The 17,833-nt window shown below is 35.5% G+C and overlaps 20 pseudogenes; all 20 read left to right on the top strand.

The window, feature by feature from the left end:
* The first annotated feature begins 1,111 nt into the window (after positions 1-1,111).
* On the top strand, positions 1,112-1,232 carry LOC145645570 (5S ribosomal RNA; annotated as a pseudogene).
* A 793-nt stretch (positions 1,233-2,025) lies between these two features.
* LOC145645252 (5S ribosomal RNA) lies at positions 2,026-2,146 on the top strand (annotated as a pseudogene).
* A 792-nt stretch (positions 2,147-2,938) lies between these two features.
* Positions 2,939-3,059, top strand: LOC145645571 (5S ribosomal RNA; annotated as a pseudogene).
* Positions 3,060-3,852: 793 nt separating this feature from the next.
* Positions 3,853-3,973, top strand: LOC145646100 (5S ribosomal RNA; annotated as a pseudogene).
* Positions 3,974-4,214: 241 nt separating this feature from the next.
* LOC145646101 (5S ribosomal RNA) lies at positions 4,215-4,335 on the top strand (annotated as a pseudogene).
* Positions 4,336-5,127: 792 nt separating this feature from the next.
* LOC145645572 (5S ribosomal RNA) lies at positions 5,128-5,248 on the top strand (annotated as a pseudogene).
* Positions 5,249-6,041: 793 nt separating this feature from the next.
* LOC145646102 (5S ribosomal RNA) lies at positions 6,042-6,162 on the top strand (annotated as a pseudogene).
* Positions 6,163-6,403: 241 nt separating this feature from the next.
* On the top strand, positions 6,404-6,524 carry LOC145646103 (5S ribosomal RNA; annotated as a pseudogene).
* Positions 6,525-7,316: 792 nt separating this feature from the next.
* On the top strand, positions 7,317-7,437 carry LOC145645574 (5S ribosomal RNA; annotated as a pseudogene).
* Positions 7,438-8,230: 793 nt separating this feature from the next.
* On the top strand, positions 8,231-8,351 carry LOC145646104 (5S ribosomal RNA; annotated as a pseudogene).
* Positions 8,352-8,592: 241 nt separating this feature from the next.
* On the top strand, positions 8,593-8,713 carry LOC145646105 (5S ribosomal RNA; annotated as a pseudogene).
* Positions 8,714-9,504: 791 nt separating this feature from the next.
* On the top strand, positions 9,505-9,625 carry LOC145645323 (5S ribosomal RNA; annotated as a pseudogene).
* Positions 9,626-10,417: 792 nt separating this feature from the next.
* Positions 10,418-10,538, top strand: LOC145646231 (5S ribosomal RNA; annotated as a pseudogene).
* Positions 10,539-11,331: 793 nt separating this feature from the next.
* Positions 11,332-11,452, top strand: LOC145645575 (5S ribosomal RNA; annotated as a pseudogene).
* Positions 11,453-12,133: 681 nt separating this feature from the next.
* LOC145646107 (5S ribosomal RNA) lies at positions 12,134-12,254 on the top strand (annotated as a pseudogene).
* A 792-nt stretch (positions 12,255-13,046) lies between these two features.
* LOC145644681 (5S ribosomal RNA) lies at positions 13,047-13,167 on the top strand (annotated as a pseudogene).
* Positions 13,168-14,873: 1,706 nt separating this feature from the next.
* Positions 14,874-14,994, top strand: LOC145645576 (5S ribosomal RNA; annotated as a pseudogene).
* Positions 14,995-15,787: 793 nt separating this feature from the next.
* LOC145645253 (5S ribosomal RNA) lies at positions 15,788-15,908 on the top strand (annotated as a pseudogene).
* A 792-nt stretch (positions 15,909-16,700) lies between these two features.
* Positions 16,701-16,821, top strand: LOC145645577 (5S ribosomal RNA; annotated as a pseudogene).
* A 792-nt stretch (positions 16,822-17,613) lies between these two features.
* LOC145646108 (5S ribosomal RNA) lies at positions 17,614-17,734 on the top strand (annotated as a pseudogene).
* The last annotated feature ends 99 nt before the right edge of the window (positions 17,735-17,833 follow it).

A 17,833-nucleotide genomic window follows, 5' to 3' on the forward strand; every position in this document is an offset into this window, starting at 1 on the left:
TGTGAAGTGCAGTGATTAATAAAAAAACTGTCTGTTAGTGCCTCCGAATACCAGATGTTGTAAGCTTTTATTGCATCATTTTAATTTACTTTCAAGATAACATTCTAGAATGTCAAGTGCAGGGATTAATAAAAAAAAATGTCAGATTGGTCTTTGATCATATTTTCTATGATTATGCAATTTGAGTAAGTGTGTAAGGTTTACGTCCATACCAGCTTCAGCACGCCTCCAATCTCATCTGATCTTGGAAGCTAAGCAAGTTTGTGCCTGGATAGTACTGAGGTGGGACCCTACCTAGGAATACCATGTGCTATAAGCTTTTCTTGCATCACTTTAATTTACTTTCAAGCTGACATTCTCAAATGTGAAGTGCAGTGATTAATAAAAAAAACTATCTGTTAGCACCTGGGAATAGCAGGTGCTGTAAGTTTTTTTTGCATCACTTTCATTTACTCTCCAACTCACATGCCTGAATGTGAAGTGCAGTGATTCATCAAAAAACTATCTTTTAGCACCTTGGACTATGAGATGCTGTAAGCTTCTCTTGCATCACTTTAATTTACTTTCAAGATGACATGCTAGGATGTGAAGTGCAGTGATTAATTAAAAAAACCTATCTGTTAGCACCTGGGAATAGCAGATGCTGTAAATTTTTCTTGCATCACTTTAATTTAATATGCAACTGACATGCTTGTAAGTGAAGTGTACAGATTAAATAGAAATCTATTAGTACCAGGGAATAGCAGGTGCTGTAAGATTTTATTGCATCCCTTAAATTTATGTTCAAGCTATCAAGCTCAAATTTGAAGTGCAGTGAATAATTAAATCAAACTATCTGTTAGCACCTGGGAATAGCAGATGCTGTAAGTTTTTATTGCATCACTTTAATTTACTCTCCAACTGACATGCTTGAATGTGAAGTGCAGTGATTAATAAAAAAACTGTCTGTTAGTGCCTCCGAATAACAGATGTTGTAAGCTTTTTTTGCATCATTTTAATTTACTTTCAAGATAATATTCTAGAATGTCAAGTGCAGGGATTAATAAAAAAAATGTCAGATTGGTCTTTGATCATATTTTCTATGATTATGCAATTTGAGTAAGTGTTTAAGGTTTACGTCCATACCAGCTTCAGCACGCCTCCAATCTCATCTGAACTTGGAAGCTAAGCAAGCTTGTGCCTGGATAGTACTGAGGTGGGACCCTACCTAGGAATACCATGTGCTGTAAGCTTTTCTTGCATCACTTTAATTTACTTTCAAGCTGACATTCTCAAATGTAAAGTGCAGTGATTAATAAAAAAAACTATCTGTTAGCACCTGGGAATAGCAGGTGCTGTAAGTTTTTTTTGCATCACTTTCATTTACTCTCCAACTCACATGCCTGAATGTGAAGTGCAGTGATTCATCAAAAAACTATCTTTTAGCACCTTGGACTATGAGATGCTGTAAGCTTCTCTTGCATCACTTTAATTTACTTTCAAGATGACATGCTAGGATGTGAAGTGCAGTGATTAATTAAAAAAACCTATCTGTTAGCACCTGGGAATAGCAGATGCTGTAAGTTTTTCTTGCATCACTTTAATTTAATATGCAACTGACATGCTTGTAAGTGAAGTGTACAGATTAAATAGAAATCTATTAGTACCAGGGAATAGCAGGTGCTGTAAGATTTTATTGCATCCCTTAAATTTATGTTCAAGCTATCAAGCTCAAATTTGAAGTGCAGTGAATAATTAAATCAAACTATCTGTTAGCACCTGGGAATAGCAGATGCTGTAAGTTTTTATTGCATCACTTTAATTTACTCTCCAACTGACATGCTTGAATGTGAAGTGCAGTGATTAATAAAAAAACTGTCTGTTAGTGCCTCCGAATACCAGATGTTGTAAGCTTTTATTGCATCATTTTAATTTACTTTCAAGATAACATTCTAGAATGTCAAGTGCAGGGATTAATAAAAAAAAATGTCAGATTGGTCTTTGATCATATTTTCTATGATTAGGCAATTTGAGTAAGTGTTTAAGGTTTACGGCCATACCAGCTTCAGCACGCCTCCAATCTCATCTGAACTTGGAAGCTAAGCAAGTTTGTGCCTGGATAGTACTGAGGTGGGACCCTACCTAGGAATACCATGTGCTGTAAGCTTTTCTTGCATCACTTTAATTTACTTTCAAGCTGACATTCTCAAATGTGAAGTGCAGTGATTAATAAAAAAAACTATCTGTTAGCACCTGGGAATAGCAGTTGCTGTAAGTTTTTTTTGCATCACTTTCATTTACTCTCCAACTCACATGCCTGAATGTGAAGTGCAGTGATTCATCAAAAAACTATCTTTTAGCACCTTGGACTATGAGATGCTGTAAGCTTCTCTTGCATCACTTTAATTTACTTTCAAGATGACATGCTAGGACGTGAAGTGCAGTGATTAATTAAAAAAATCTATCTGTTAGCACCTGGGAATAGCAGATGCTGTAAGTTTTTCTTGCATCACTTTAATTTAATATGCAACTGACATGCTTGTAAGTGAAGTGTACAGATTAAATAGAAATCTATTAGTACCAGGGAATAGCAGGTGCTGTAAGATTTTATTGCATCCCTTAAATTTATGTTCAAGCTATCAAGCTCAAATTTGAAGTGCAGTGAATAATTAAATCAAACTATCTGTTAGCACCTGGGAATAGCAGATGCTGTAAGTTTTTATTGCATCACTTTAATTTACTCTCCAACTGACATGCTTGAATGTGAAGTGCAGTGATTAATAAAAAAACTGTCTGTTAGTGCCTCCGAATAACAGATGTTGTAAGCTTTTTTTGCATCATTTTAATTTACTTTCAAGATAATATTCTAGAATGTCAAGTGCAGGGATTAATAAAAAAAATGTCAGATTGGTCTTTGATCATATTTTCTATGATTATGCAATTTGAGTAAGTGTTTAAGGTTTACGTCCATACCAGCTTCAGCACGCCTCCAATCTCATCTGAACTTGGAAGCTAAGCAAGCTTGTGCCTGGATAGTACTGAGGTGGGACCCTACCTAGGAATACCATGTGCTGTAAGCTTTTCTTGCATCACTTTAATTTACTTTCAAGCTGACATTCTCAAATGTAAAGTGCAGTGATTAATAAAAAAAACTATCTGTTAGCACCTGGGAATAGCAGGTGCTGTAAGTTTTTTTTGCATCACTTTCATTTACTCTCCAACTCACATGCCTGAATGTGAAGTGCAGTGATTCATCAAAAAACTATCTTTTAGCACCTTGGACTATGAGATGCTGTAAGCTTCTCTTGCATCACTTTAATTTACTTTCAAGATGACATGCTAGGATGTGAAGTGCAGTGATTAATTAAAAAAACCTATCTGTTAGCACCTGGGAATAGCAGATGCTGTAAGTTTTTCTTGCATCACTTTAATTTAATATGCAACTGACATGCTTGTAAGTGAAGTGTACAGATTAAATAGAAATCTATTAGTACCAGGGAATAGCAGGTGCTGTAAGATTTTATTGCATCCCTTAAATTTATGTTCAAGCTATCAAGCTCAAATTTGAAGTGCAGTGAATAATCAAATCAAACTATCTGTTAGCACCTGGGAATAGCAGATGCTGTAAGTTTTTATTGCATCACTTTAATTTACTCTCCAACTGACATGCTTGAATGTGAAGTGCAGTGATTAATAAAAAAACTGTCTGTTAGTGCCTCCGAATACCAGATGTTGTAAGCTTTTATTGCATCATTTTAATTTACTTTCAAGATAACATTCTAGAATGTCAAGTGCAGGGATTAATAAAAAAAAATGTCAGATTGGTCTTTGATCATATTTTCTATGATTATGCAATTTGAGTAAGTGTGTAAGGTTTACGTCCATACCAGCTTCAGCACGCCTCCAATCTCATCTGAACTTGGAAGCTAAGCAAGTTTGTGCCTGGATAGTACTGAGGTGGGACCCTACCTAGGAATACCATGTGCTGTAAGCTTTTCTTGCATCACTTTAATTTACTTTCATGCTGACATTCTCAAATGTGAAGTGCAGTGATTAATAAAAAAACTGTCTGTTAGTGCCTCCGAATACCAGATGTTGTAAGCTTTTATTGCATCATTTTAATTTACTTTCAAGATAACATTCTAGAATGTCAAGTGCAGGGATTAATAAAAAAAATGTCAGATTGGTCTTTGATCATATTTTCTATGATTATGCAATTTGAGTAAGTGTTTAAGGTTTACGTCCATACCAGCTTCAGCACGCCTCCAATCTCATCTGAACTTGGAAGCTAAGCAAGTTTGTGCCTGGATAGTACTGAGGTGGGACCCTACCTAGGAATACCATGTGCTGTAAGCTTTTCTTGCATCACTTTAATTTACTTTCAAGCTGACATGCTCAAATGTGAAGTGCAGTGATTAATAAAAAACCTATCTGTTAGCACCTGGGAATAGCAGATGTTGTAAGTTTTTTTTGCATCACTTTCATTTACTCTCCAACTCACATGCCTGAATGTGAAGTGCAGTGATTCATCAAAAAACTATCTTTTAGCACCTTGGACTACGAACTGCTGTAAGCTTCTCTTGCATCACATTAATTTACTGTCAAGATGACATGCTAGGATGTGAAGTGCAGTGATTAATTAAAAAAAACTATCTGTTAGCACCTGGGAATAGCAGATGCTGTAAGTTTTTCTTGCATCACTTTAATTTAATATGCAAATGACATGCTTGTAAGTGAAGTGTACAGATTAAATAGAAATCTATTAGTACCAGGGAATAGCAGGTGCTGTAAGATTTTATTGCATCCCTTAAATTTATGTTCAAGCTATCAAGCTCAAATTTGAAGTGCAGTGAATAATTAAATCAAACTATCTGTTAGCACCTGGGAATAGCAGATGCTGTAAGTTTTTATTGCATCACTTTAATTTACTCTCCAACTGACATGCTTGAATGTGAAGTGCAGTGATTAATAAAAAAACTGTCTGTTAGTGCCTCCGAATACCAGATGTTGTAAGCTTTTATTGCATCATTTTAATTTACTTTCAAGATAACATTCTAGAATGTCAAGTGCAGGGATTAATAAAAAAAAATGTCAGATTGGTCTTTGATCATATTTTCTATGATTATGCAATTTGAGTAAGTGTGTAAGGTTTACGTCCATACCAGCTTCAGCACGCCTCCAATCTCATCTGAACTTGGAAGCTAAGCAAGCTTGTGCCTGGATAGTACTGAGGTGGGACCCTACCTAGGAATACCATGTGCTGTAAGCTTTTCTTGCATCACTTTAATTTACTTTCAAGCTGACATTCTCAAATGTAAAGTGCAGTGATTAATAAAAAAAACTATCTGTTAGCACCTGGGAATAGCAGGTGCTGTAAGTTTTTTTTGCATCACTTTCATTTACTCTCCAACTCACATGCCTGAATGTGAAGTGCAGTGATTCATCAAAAAACTATCTTTTAGCACCTTGGACTATGAGATGCTGTAAGCTTCTCTTGCATCACTTTAATTTACTTTCAAGATGACATGCTAGGATGTGAAGTGCAGTGATTAATTAAAAAAACCTATCTGTTAGCACCTGGGAATAGCAGATGCTGTAAGTTTTTCTTGCATCACTTTAATTTAATATGCAACTGACATGCTTGTAAGTGAAGTGTACAGATTAAATAGAAATCTATTAGTACCAGGGAATAGCAGGTGCTGTAAGATTTTATTGCATCCCTTAAATTTATGTTCAAGCTATCAAGCTCAAATTTGAAGTGCAGTGAATAATTAAATCAAACTATCTGTTAGCACCTGGGAATAGCAGATGCTGAAAGTTTTTATTGCATCACTTTAATTTACTCTCCAACTGACATGCTTGAATGTGAAGTGCAGTGATTAATAAAAAAACTGTCTGTTAGTGCCTCCGAATACCAGATGTTGTAAGCTTTTATTGCATCATTTTAATTTACTTTCAAGATAACATTCTAGAATGTCAAGTGCAGGGATTAATAAAAAAAAATGTCAGATTGGTCTTTGATCATATTTTCTATGATTATGCAATTTGAGTAAGTGTGTAAGGTTTACGTCCATACCAGCTTCAGCACGCCTCCAATCTCATCTGAACTTGGAAGCTAAGCAAGTTTGTGCCTGGATAGTACTGAGGTGGGACCCTACCTAGGAATACCATGTGCTGTAAGCTTTTCTTGCATCACTTTAATTTACTTTCATGCTGACATTCTCAAATGTGAAGTGCAGTGATTAATAAAAAAACTGTCTGTTAGTGCCTCCGAATACCAGATGTTGTAAGCTTTTATTGCATCATTTTAATTTACTTTCAAGATAACATTCTAGAATGTCAAGTGCAGGGATTAATAAAAAAAATGTCAGATTGGTCTTTGATCATATTTTCTATGATTATGCAATTTGAGTAAGTGTTTAAGGTTTACGTCCATACCAGCTTCAGCACGCCTCCAATCTCATCTGAACTTGGAAGCTAAGCAAGTTTGTGCCTGGATAGTACTGAGGTGGGACCCTACCTAGGAATACCATGTGCTGTAAGCTTTTCTTGCATCACTTTAATTTACTTTCAAGCTGACATGCTCAAATGTGAAGTGCAGTGATTAATAAAAAACCTATCTGTTAGCACCTGGGAATAGCAGATGTTGTAAGTTTTTTTTGCATCACTTTCATTTACTCTCCAACTCACATGCCTGAATGTGAAGTGCAGTGATTCATCAAAAAACTATCTTTTAGCACCTTGGACTACGAACTGCTGTAAGCTTCTCTTGCATCACATTAATTTACTGTCAAGATGACATGCTAGGATGTGAAGTGCAGTGATTAATTAAAAAAAACTATCTGTTAGCACCTGGGAATAGCAGATGCTGTAAGTTTTTCTTGCATCACTTTAATTTAATATGCAAATGACATGCTTGTAAGTGAAGTGTACAGATTAAATAGAAATCTATTAGTACCAGGGAATAGCAGGTGCTGTAAGATTTTATTGCATCCCTTAAATTTATGTTCAAGCTATCAAGCTCAAATTTGAAGTGCAGTGAATAATTAAATCAAACTATCTGTTAGCACCTGGGAATAGCAGATGCTGTAAGTTTTTATTGCATCACTTTAATTTACTCTCCAACTGACATGCTTGAATGTGAAGTGCAGTGATTAATAAAAAAACTGTCTGTTAGTGCCTCCGAATACCAGATGTTGTAAGCTTTTATTGCATCATTTTAATTTACTTTCAAGATAACATTCTAGAATGTCAAGTGCAGGGATTAATAAAAAAAAATGTCAGATTGGTCTTTGATCATATTTTCTATGATTATGCAATTTGAGTAAGTGTGTAAGGTTTACGTCCATACCAGCTTCAGCACGCCTCCAATCTCATCTGAACTTGGAAGCTAAGCAAGCTTGTGCCTGGATAGTACTGAGGTGGGACCCTACCTAGGAATACCATGTGCTGTAAGCTTTTCTTGCATCACTTTAATTTACTTTCAAGCTGACATTCTCAAATGTAAAGTGCAGTGATTAATAAAAAAAACTATCTGTTAGCACCTGGGAATAGCAGGTGCTGTAAGTTTTTTTTGCATCACTTTCATTTACTCTCCAACTCACATGCCTGAATGTGAAGTGCAGTGATTCATCAAAAAACTATCTTTTAGCACCTTGGACTATGAGATGCTGTAAGCTTCTCTTGCATCACTTTAATTTACTTTCAAGATGACATGCTAGGATGTGAAGTGCAGTGATTAATTAAAAAAACCTATCTGTTAGCACCTGGGAATAGCAGATGCTGTAAGTTTTTCTTGCATCACTTTAATTTAATATGCAACTGACATGCTTGTAAGTGAAGTGTACAGATTAAATAGAAATCTATTAGTACCAGGGAATAGCAGGTGCTGTAAGATTTTATTGCATCCCTTAAATTTATGTTCAAGCTATCAAGCTCAAATTTGAAGTGCAGTGAATAATTAAATCAAACTATCTGTTAGCACCTGGGAATAGCAGATGCTGAAAGTTTTTATTGCATCACTTTAATTTACTCTCCAACTGACATGCTTGAATGTGAAGTGCAGTGATTAATAAAAAAACTGTCTGTTAGTGCCTCCGAATACCAGATGTTGTAAGCTTTTATTGCATCATTTTAATTTACTTTCAAGATAACATTCTAGAATGTCAAGTGCAGGGATTAATAAAAAAAAATGTCAGATTGGTCTTTGATCATATTTTCTATGATTATGCAATTTGAGTAAGTGTGTAAGGTTTACGTCCATACCAGCTTCAGCACGCCTCCAATCTCATCTGAACTTGGAAGCTAAGCAAGTTTGTGCCTGGATAGTACTGAGGTGGGACCCTACCTAGGAATACCATGTGCTGTAAGCTTTTCTTGCATCACTTTAATTTACTTTCATGCTGACATTCTCAAATGTGAAGTGCAGTGATTAATAAAAAAACTGTCTGTTAGTGCCTCCGAATACCAGATGTTGTAAGCTTTTATTGCATCATTTTAATTTACTTTCAAGATAACATTCTAGAATGTCAAGTGCAGGGATTAATAAAAAAAATGTCAGATTGGTCTTTGATCATATTTTCTATGATTATGCAATTTGAGTAAGTGTTTAAGGTTTACGTCCATACCAGCTTCAGCACGCCTCCAATCTCATCTGAACTTGGAAGCTAAGCAAGTTTGTGCCTGGATAGTACTGAGGTGGGACCCTACCTAGGAATACCATGTGCTGTAAGCTTTTCTTGCATCACTTTAATTTACTTTCAAGCTGACATGCTCAAATGTGAAGTGCAGTGATTAATAAAAAACTATCTGTTAGCACCTGGGAATAGCAGATGCTGTAAGTTTTTTTTGCATCACTTTCATTTACTCTCCAACTCACATGCCTGAATGTGAAGTGCAGTGATTCATCAAAAAACTATCTTTTAGCACCTTGGACTACGAACTGCTGTAAGCTTCTCTTGCATCACATTAATTTACTGTCAAGATGACATGCTAGGATGTGAAGTGCAGTGATTAATTAAAAAAAACTATCTGTTAGCACCTGGGAATAGCAGATGCTGTAAGTTTTTCTTGCATCACTTTAATTTAATATGCAAATGACATGCTTGTAAGTGAAGTGTACAGATTAAATAGAAATCTATTAGTACCAGGGAATAGCAGGTGCTGTAAGATTTTATTGCATCCCTTAAATTTATGTTCAAGCTATCAAGCTCAAATTTGAAGTGCAGTGAATAATTAAATCAAACTATCTATTAGCACCTGGGAATAGCAGATGCTGTAAGTTTTTATTGCATCACTTTAATTTACTCTCCAACTGACATGCTTGAATGTGAAGTGCAGTGATTAATAAAAAAACTGTCTGTTAGTGCCTCCGAATACCAGATGTTGTAAGCTTTTATTGCATCATTTAATTTGCTTTCAAGATAACATTCTAGAATGTCAAGTGCAGGGATTAATAAAAAAAAAATGTCAGATTGGTCTTTGATCATATTTTCTATGATTAGGCAATTTGAGTAAGTGTTTAAGGTTTACGGCCATACCAGCTTCAGCACGCCTCCAATCTCATCTGAGCTTGGAAGCTAAGCAAGCTTGTGCCTGGATAGTACTGAGGTGGGACCCTACCTAGGAATACCATGTGCTGTAAGCTTTTCTTGCATCACTTTAATTTACTTTCAAGCTGACATTCTCAAATGTGAAGTGCAGTGATTAATAAAAAAAACTATCTGTTAGCACCTGGGAATAGCAGTTGCTGTAAGTTTTTTTTGCATCACTTTCATTTACTCTCCAACTCACATGCCTGAATGTGAAGTGCAGTGATTCATCAAAAAACTATCTTTTAGCACCTTGGACTATGAGATGCTGTAAGCTTCTCTTGCATCACTTTAATTTACTTTCAAGATGACATGCTAGGATGTGAAGTGCAGAGATTAATTAAAAAAACCTATCTGTTAGCACCTGGGAATAGCAGATGCTGTAAGTTTTTCTTGCATCACTTTAATTTAATATGCAACTGACATGCTTGTAAGTGAAGTGTACAGATTAAATAGAAATCTATTAGTACCAGGGAATAGCAGGTGCTGTAAGATTTTATTGCATCCCTTAAATTTATGTTCAAGCTATCAAGCTCAAATTTGAAGTGCAGTGAATAATTAAATCAAACTATCTGTTAGCACCTGGGAATAGCAGATGCTGTAAGTTTTTATTGCATCACTTTAATTTACTCTCCAACTGACATGCTTGAATGTGAAGTGCAGTGATTAATAAAAAAACTGTCTGTTAGTGCCTCCGAATAACAGATGTTGTAAGCTTTTTTTGCATCATTTTAATTTACTTTCAAGATAATATTCTAGAATGTCAAGTGCAGGGATTAATAAAAAAAATGTCAGATTGGTCTTTGATCATATTTTCTATGATTATGCAATTTGAGTAAGTGTTTAAGGTTTACGTCCATACCAGCTTCAGCACGCCTCCAATCTCATCTGAACTTGGAAGCTAAGCAAGCTTGTTCCTGGATAGTACTGAGGTGGGACCCTACCTAGGAATACCATGTGCTGTAAGCTTTTCTTGCATCACTTTAATTTACTTTCAAGCTGACATTCTCAAATGTAAAGTGCAGTGATTAATAAAAAAAACTATCTGTTAGCACCTGGGAATAGCAGGTGCTGTAAGTTTTTTTTGCATCACTTTCATTTACTCTCCAACTCACATGCCTGAATGTGAAGTGCAGTGATTCATCAAAAAACTATCTTTTAGCACCTTGGACTATGAGATGCTGTAAGCTTCTCTTGCATCACTTTAATTTACTTTCAAGATGACATGCTAGGATGTGAAGTGCAGTGATTAATTAAAAAAACCTATCTGTTAGCACCTGGGAATAGCAGATGCTGTAAGTTTTTCTTGCATCACTTTAATTTAATATGCAACTGACATGCTTGTAAGTGAAGTGTACAGATTAAATAGAAATCTATTAGTACCAGGGAATAGCAGGTGCTGTAAGATTTTATTGCATCCCTTAAATTTATGTTCAAGCTATCAAGCTCAAATTTGAAGTGCAGTGAATAATTAAATCAAACTATCTGTTAGCACCTGGGAATAGCAGATGCTGTAAGTTTTTATTGCATCACTTTAATTTACTCTCCAACTGACATGCTTGAATGTGAAGTGCAGTGATTAATAAAAAAACTGTCTGTTAGTGCCTCCGAATACCAGATGTTGTAAGCTTTTATTGCATCATTTTAATTTACTTTCAAGATAACATTCTAGAATGTCAAGTGCAGGGATTAATAAAAAAAAAGGTCAGATTGGTCTTTGATCATATTTTCTATGATTATGCAATTTGAGTAAGTGTTTAAGGTTTACGTCCATACCAGCTTCAGCACGCCTCCAATCTCATCTGAACTTGGAAGCTAAGCAAGCTTGTGCCTGGATAGTACTGAGGTGGGACCCTACCTAGGAATACCATGTGCTGTAAGCTTTTCTTGCATCACTTTAATTTACTTTCAAGCTGACATGCTCAAATGTGAAGTGCAGTGATTAATAAAAAAAACTATCTGTTAGCACCTGGGAATAGCAGATGCTGTAAGTTTTTTTTGCATCACTTTCATTTACTCTCCAACTCACATGCCTGAATGTGAAGTGCAGTGATTCATCAAAAAACTATCTTTTAGCACCTTGGACTACGAGCTGCTGTAAGCTTCTCTTGCATCACATTAATTTACTTTCAAGATGACATGCTAGGATGTGAAGTGCAGTGATTAATTAAAAAAAACTATCTGTTAGCACCTGGGAATAGCAGATGCTGTAAGTTTTTCTTGCATCACTTTAATTTAATATGCAACTGACATGCTTGTAAGTGAAGTGTACAGATTAAATAGAAATCTATTAGTACCTGGGAATAGCAGATGCTGTAAGTTTTTATTGCATCACTTTAATTTACTCTCCAACTGACATGCTTGAATGTGAAGTGCAGTGATTAATAAAAAAACTGTCTGTTAGTGCCTCCGAATACCAGATGTTGTAAGCTTTTTTTGCATCATTTTAATTTACTTTCAAGATAACATTCTAGAATGTCAAGTGCAGGGATTAATAAAAAAAAATGTCAGATTGGTCTTTGATCATATTTTCTATGATTATGCAATTTGAGTAAGTGTTTAAGGTTTACGTCCATACCAGCTTCAGCACGCCTCCAATCTCATCTGAACTTGGAAGCTAAGCAAGTTTGTGCCTGGATAGTACTGAGGTGGGACCCTACCTAGGAATACCATGTGCTGTAAGCTTTTCTTGCATCACTTTAATTTACTTTCAAGCTGACATGCTCAAATGTGAAGTGCAGTGATTAATAAAAAACCTATCTGTTAGCACCTGGGAATAGCAGATGCTGTAAGTTTTTTTTGCATCACTTTCATTTACTCTCCAACTCACATGCCTGAATGTGAAGTGCAGTGATTCATCAAAAAACTATCTTTTAGCACCTTGGACTACGAACTGCTGTAAGCTTCTCTTGCATCACATTAATTTACTGTCAAGATGACATGCTAGGATGTGAAGTGCAGTGATTAATTAAAAAAAACTATCTGTTAGCACCTGGGAATAGCAGATGCTGTAAGTTTTTCTTGCATCACTTTAATTTAATATGCAAATGACATGCTTGTAAGTGAAGTGTACAGATTAAATAGAAATCTATTAGTACCAGGGAATAGCAGGTGCTGTAAGATTTTATTGCATCCCTTAAATTTATGTTCAAGCTATCAAGCTCAAATTTGAAGTGCAGTGAATAATTAAATCAAACTATCTATTAGCACCTGGGAATAGCAGATGCTGTAAGTTTTTATTGCATCACTTTAATTTACTCTCCAACTGACATGCTTGAATGTGAAGTGCAGTGATTAATAAAAAAACTGTCTGTTAGTGCCTCCGAATACCAGATGTTGTAAGCTTTTATTGCATCATTTAATTTGCTTTCAAGATAACATTCTAGAATGTCAAGTGCAGGGATTAATAAAAAAAAAATGTCAGATTGGTCTTTGATCATATTTTCTATGATTAGGCAATTTGAGTAAGTGTTTAAGGTTTACGGCCATACCAGCTTCAGCACGCCTCCAATCTCATCTGAACTTGGAAGCTAAGCAAGCTTGTGCCTGGATAGTACTGAGGTGGGACCCTACCTAGGAATACCATGTGCTGTAAGCTTTTCTTGCATCACTTTAATTTACTTTCAAGCTGACATTCTCAAATGTGAAGTGCAGTGATTAATAAAAAAAACTATCTGTTAGCACCTGGGAATAGCAGTTGCTGTAAGTTTTTTTTGCATCACTTTCATTTACTCTCCAACTCACATGCCTGAATGTGAAGTGCAGTGATTCATCAAAAAACTATCTTTTAGCACCTTGGACTATGAGATGCTGTAAGCTTCTCTTGCATCACTTTAATTTACTTTCAAGATGACATGCTAGGATGTGAAGTGCAGAGATTAATTAAAAAAACCTATCTGTTAGCACCTGGGAATAGCAGATGCTGTAAGTTTTTCTTGCATCACTTTAATTTAATATGCAACTGACATGCTTGTAAGTGAAGTGTACAGATTAAATAGAAATCTATTAGTACCAGGGAATAGCAGGTGCTGTAAGATTTTATTGCATCCCTTAAATTTATGTTCAAGCTATCAAGCTCAAATTTGAAGTGCAGTGAATAATTAAATCAAACTATCTGTTAGCACCTGGGAATAGCAGATGCTGTAAGTTTTTATTGCATCACTTTAATTTACTCTCCAACTGACATGCTTGAATGTGAAGTGCAGTGATTAATAAAAAAACTGTCTGTTAGTGCCTCCGAATACCAGATGTTGTAAGCTTTTATTGCATCATTTTAATTTACTTTCAAGATAACATTCTAGAATGTCAAGTGCAGGGATTAATAAAAAAAAATGTCAGATTGGTCTTTGATCATATTTTCTATGATTATGCAATTTGAGTAAGTGTGTAAGGTTTACGTCCATACCAGCTTCAGCACGCCTCCAATCTCATCTGATCTTGGAAGCTAAGCAAGTTTGTGCCTGGATAGTACTGAGGTGGGACCCTACCTAGGAATACCATGTGCTATAAGCTTTTCTTGCATCACTTTAATTTACTTTCAAGCTGACATTCTCAAATGTGAAGTGCAGTGATTAATAAAAAAAACTATCTGTTAGCACCTGGGAATAGCAGGTGCTGTAAGTTTTTTTTGCATCACTTTCATTTACTCTCCAACTCACATGCCTGAATGTGAAGTGCAGTGATTCATCAAAAAACTATCTTTTAGCACCTTGGACTATGAGATGCTGTAAGCTTCTCTTGCATCACTTTAATTTACTTTCAAGATGACATGCTAGGATGTGAAGTGCAGTGATTAATTAAAAAAACCTATCTGTTAGCACCTGGGAATAGCAGATGCTGTAAATTTTTCTTGCATCACTTTAATTTAATATGCAACTGACATGCTTGTAAGTGAAGTGTACAGATTAAATAGAAATCTATTAGTACCAGGGAATAGCAGGTGCTGTAAGATTTTATTGCATCCCTTAAATTTATGTTCAAGCTATCAAGCTCAAATTTGAAGTGCAGTGAATAATTAAATCAAACTATCTGTTAGCACCTGGGAATAGCAGATGCTGTAAGTTTTTATTGCATCACTTTAATTTACTCTCCAACTGACATGCTTGAATGTGAAGTGCAGTGATTAATAAAAAAACTGTCTGTTAGTGCCTCCGAATAACAGATGTTGTAAGCTTTTTTTGCATCATTTTAATTTACTTTCAAGATAATATTCTAGAATGTCAAGTGCAGGGATTAATAAAAAAAATGTCAGATTGGTCTTTGATCATATTTTCTATGATTATGCAATTTGAGTAAGTGTTTAAGGTTTACGTCCATACCAGCTTCAGCACGCCTCCAATCTCATCTGAACTTGGAAGCTAAGCAAGCTTGTGCCTGGATAGTACTGAGGTGGGACCCTACCTAGGAATACCATGTGCTGTAAGCTTTTCTTGCATCACTTTAATTTACTTTCAAGCTGACATTCTCAAATGTAAAGTGCAGTGATTAATAAAAAAAACTATCTGTTAGCACCTGGGAATAGCAGGTGCTGTAAGTTTTTTTTGCATCACTTTCATTTACTCTCCAACTCACATGCCTGAATGTGAAGTGCAGTGATTCATCAAAAAACTATCTTTTAGCACCTTGGACTATGAGATGCTGTAAGCTTCTCTTGCATCACTTTAATTTACTTTCAAGATGACATGCTAGGATGTGAAGTGCAGTGATTAATTAAAAAAACCTATCTGTTAGCACCTGGGAATAGCAGATGCTGTAAGTTTTTCTTGCATCACTTTAATTTAATATGCAACTGACATGCTTGTAAGTGAAGTGTACAGATTAAATAGAAATCTATTAGTACCAGGGAATAGCAGGTGCTGTAAGATTTTATTGCATCCCTTAAATTTATGTTCAAGCTATCAAGCTCAAATTTGAAGTGCAGTGAATAATTAAATCAAACTATCTGTTAGCACCTGGGAATAGCAGATGCTGTAAGTTTTTATTGCATCACTTTAATTTACTCTCCAACTGACATGCTTGAATGTGAAGTGCAGTGATTAATAAAAAAACTGTCTGTTAGTGCCTCCGAATACCAGATGTTGTAAGCTTTTATTGCATCATTTTAATTTACTTTCAAGATAACATTCTAGAATGTCAAGTGCAGGGATTAATAAAAAAAAATGTCAGATTGGTCTTTGATCATATTTTCTATGATTAGGCAATTTGAGTAAGTGTTTAAGGTTTACGGCCATACCAGCTTCAGCACGCCTCCAATCTCATCTGAACTTGGAAGCTAAGCAAGTTTGTGCCTGGATAGTACTGAGGTGGGACCCTACCTAGGAATACCATGTGCTGTAAGCTTTTCTTGCATCACTTTAATTTACTTTCAAGCTGACATTCTCAAATGTGAAGTGCAGTGATTAATAAAAAAAACTATCTGTTAGCACCTGGGAATAGCAGTTGCTGTAAGTTTTTTTTGCATCACTTTCATTTACTCTCCAACTCACATGCCTGAATGTGAAGTGCAGTGATTCATCAAAAAACTATCTTTTAGCACCTTGGACTATGAGATGCTGTAAGCTTCTCTTGCATCACTTTAATTTACTTTCAAGATGACATGCTAGGACGTGAAGTGCAGTGATTAATTAAAAAAATCTATCTGTTAGCACCTGGGAATAGCAGATGCTGTAAGTTTTTCTTGCATCACTTTAATTTAATATGCAACTGACATGCTTGTAAGTGAAGTGTACAGATTAAATAGAAATCTATTAGTACCAGGGAATAGCAGGTGCTGTAAGATTTTATTGCATCCCTTAAATTTATGTTCAAGCTATCAAGCTCAAATTTGAAGTGCAGTGAATAATTAAATCAAACTATCTGTTAGCACCTGGGAATAGCAGATGCTGTAAGTTTTTATTGCATCACTTTAATTTACTCTCCAACTGACATGCTTGAATGTGAAGTGCAGTGATTAATAAAAAAACTGTCTGTTAGTGCCTCCGAATAACAGATGTTGTAAGCTTTTTTTGCATCATTTTAATTTACTTTCAAGATAATATTCTAGAATGTCAAGTGCAGGGATTAATAAAAAAAATGTCAGATTGGTCTTTGATCATATTTTCTATGATTATGCAATTTGAGTAAGTGTTTAAGGTTTACGTCCATACCAGCTTCAGCACGCCTCCAATCTCATCTGAACTTGGAAGCTAAGCAAGCTTGTGCCTGGATAGTACTGAGGTGGGACCCTACCTAGGAATACCATGTGCTGTAAGCTTTTCTTGCATCACTTTAATTTACTTTCAAGCTGACATTCTCAAATGTAAAGTGCAGTGATTAATAAAAAAAACTATCTGTTAGCACCTGGGAATAGCAGGTGCTGTAAGTTTTTTTTGCATCACTTTCATTTACTCTCCAACTCACATGCCTGAATGTGAAGTGCAGTGATTCATCAAAAAACTATCTTTTAGCACCTTGGACTATGAGATGCTGTAAGCTTCTCTTGCATCACTTTAATTTACTTTCAAGATGACATGCTAGGATGTGAAGTGCAGTGATTAATTAAAAAAACCTATCTGTTAGCACCTGGGAATAGCAGATGCTGTAAGTTTTTCTTGCATCACTTTAATTTAATATGCAACTGACATGCTTGTAAGTGAAGTGTACAGATTAAATAGAAATCTATTAGTACCAGGGAATAGCAGGTGCTGTAAGATTTTATTGCATCCCTTAAATTTATGTTCAAGCTATCAAGCTCAAATTTGAAGTGCAGTGAATAATCAAATCAAACTATCTGTTAGCACCTGGGAATAGCAGATGCTGTAAGTTTTTATTGCATCACTTTAATTTACTCTCCAACTGACATGCTTGAATGTGAAGTGCAGTGATTAATAAAAAAACTGTCTGTTAGTGCCTCCGAATACCAGATGTTGTAAGCTTTTATTGCATCATTTTAATTTACTTTCAAGATAACATTCTAGAATGTCAAGTGCAGGGATTAAAAAAAAAAATGTCAGATTGGTCTTTGATCATATTTTCTATGATTATGCAATTTGAGTAAGTGTGTAAGGTTTACGTCCATACCAGCTTCAGCACGCCTCCAATCTCATCTGAACTTGGAAGCTAAGCAAGTTTGTGCCTGGATAGTACTGAGGTGGGACCCTACCTAGGAATACCATGTGCTGTAAGCTTTTCTTGCATCACTTTAATTTACTTTCAAGCTGACATTCTCAAATGTGAAGTGCAGTGATTAATAAAAAAAACTATCTGTTAGCACCTGGGAATAGCAG

Source organism: Electrophorus electricus, chromosome 13 (genome assembly GCF_041902795.1).
Source record: "Electrophorus electricus isolate QZ-2024a chromosome 13, ASM4190279v1, whole genome shotgun sequence".
NCBI lineage: Eukaryota > Metazoa > Chordata > Actinopteri > Gymnotiformes > Gymnotidae > Electrophorus > Electrophorus electricus.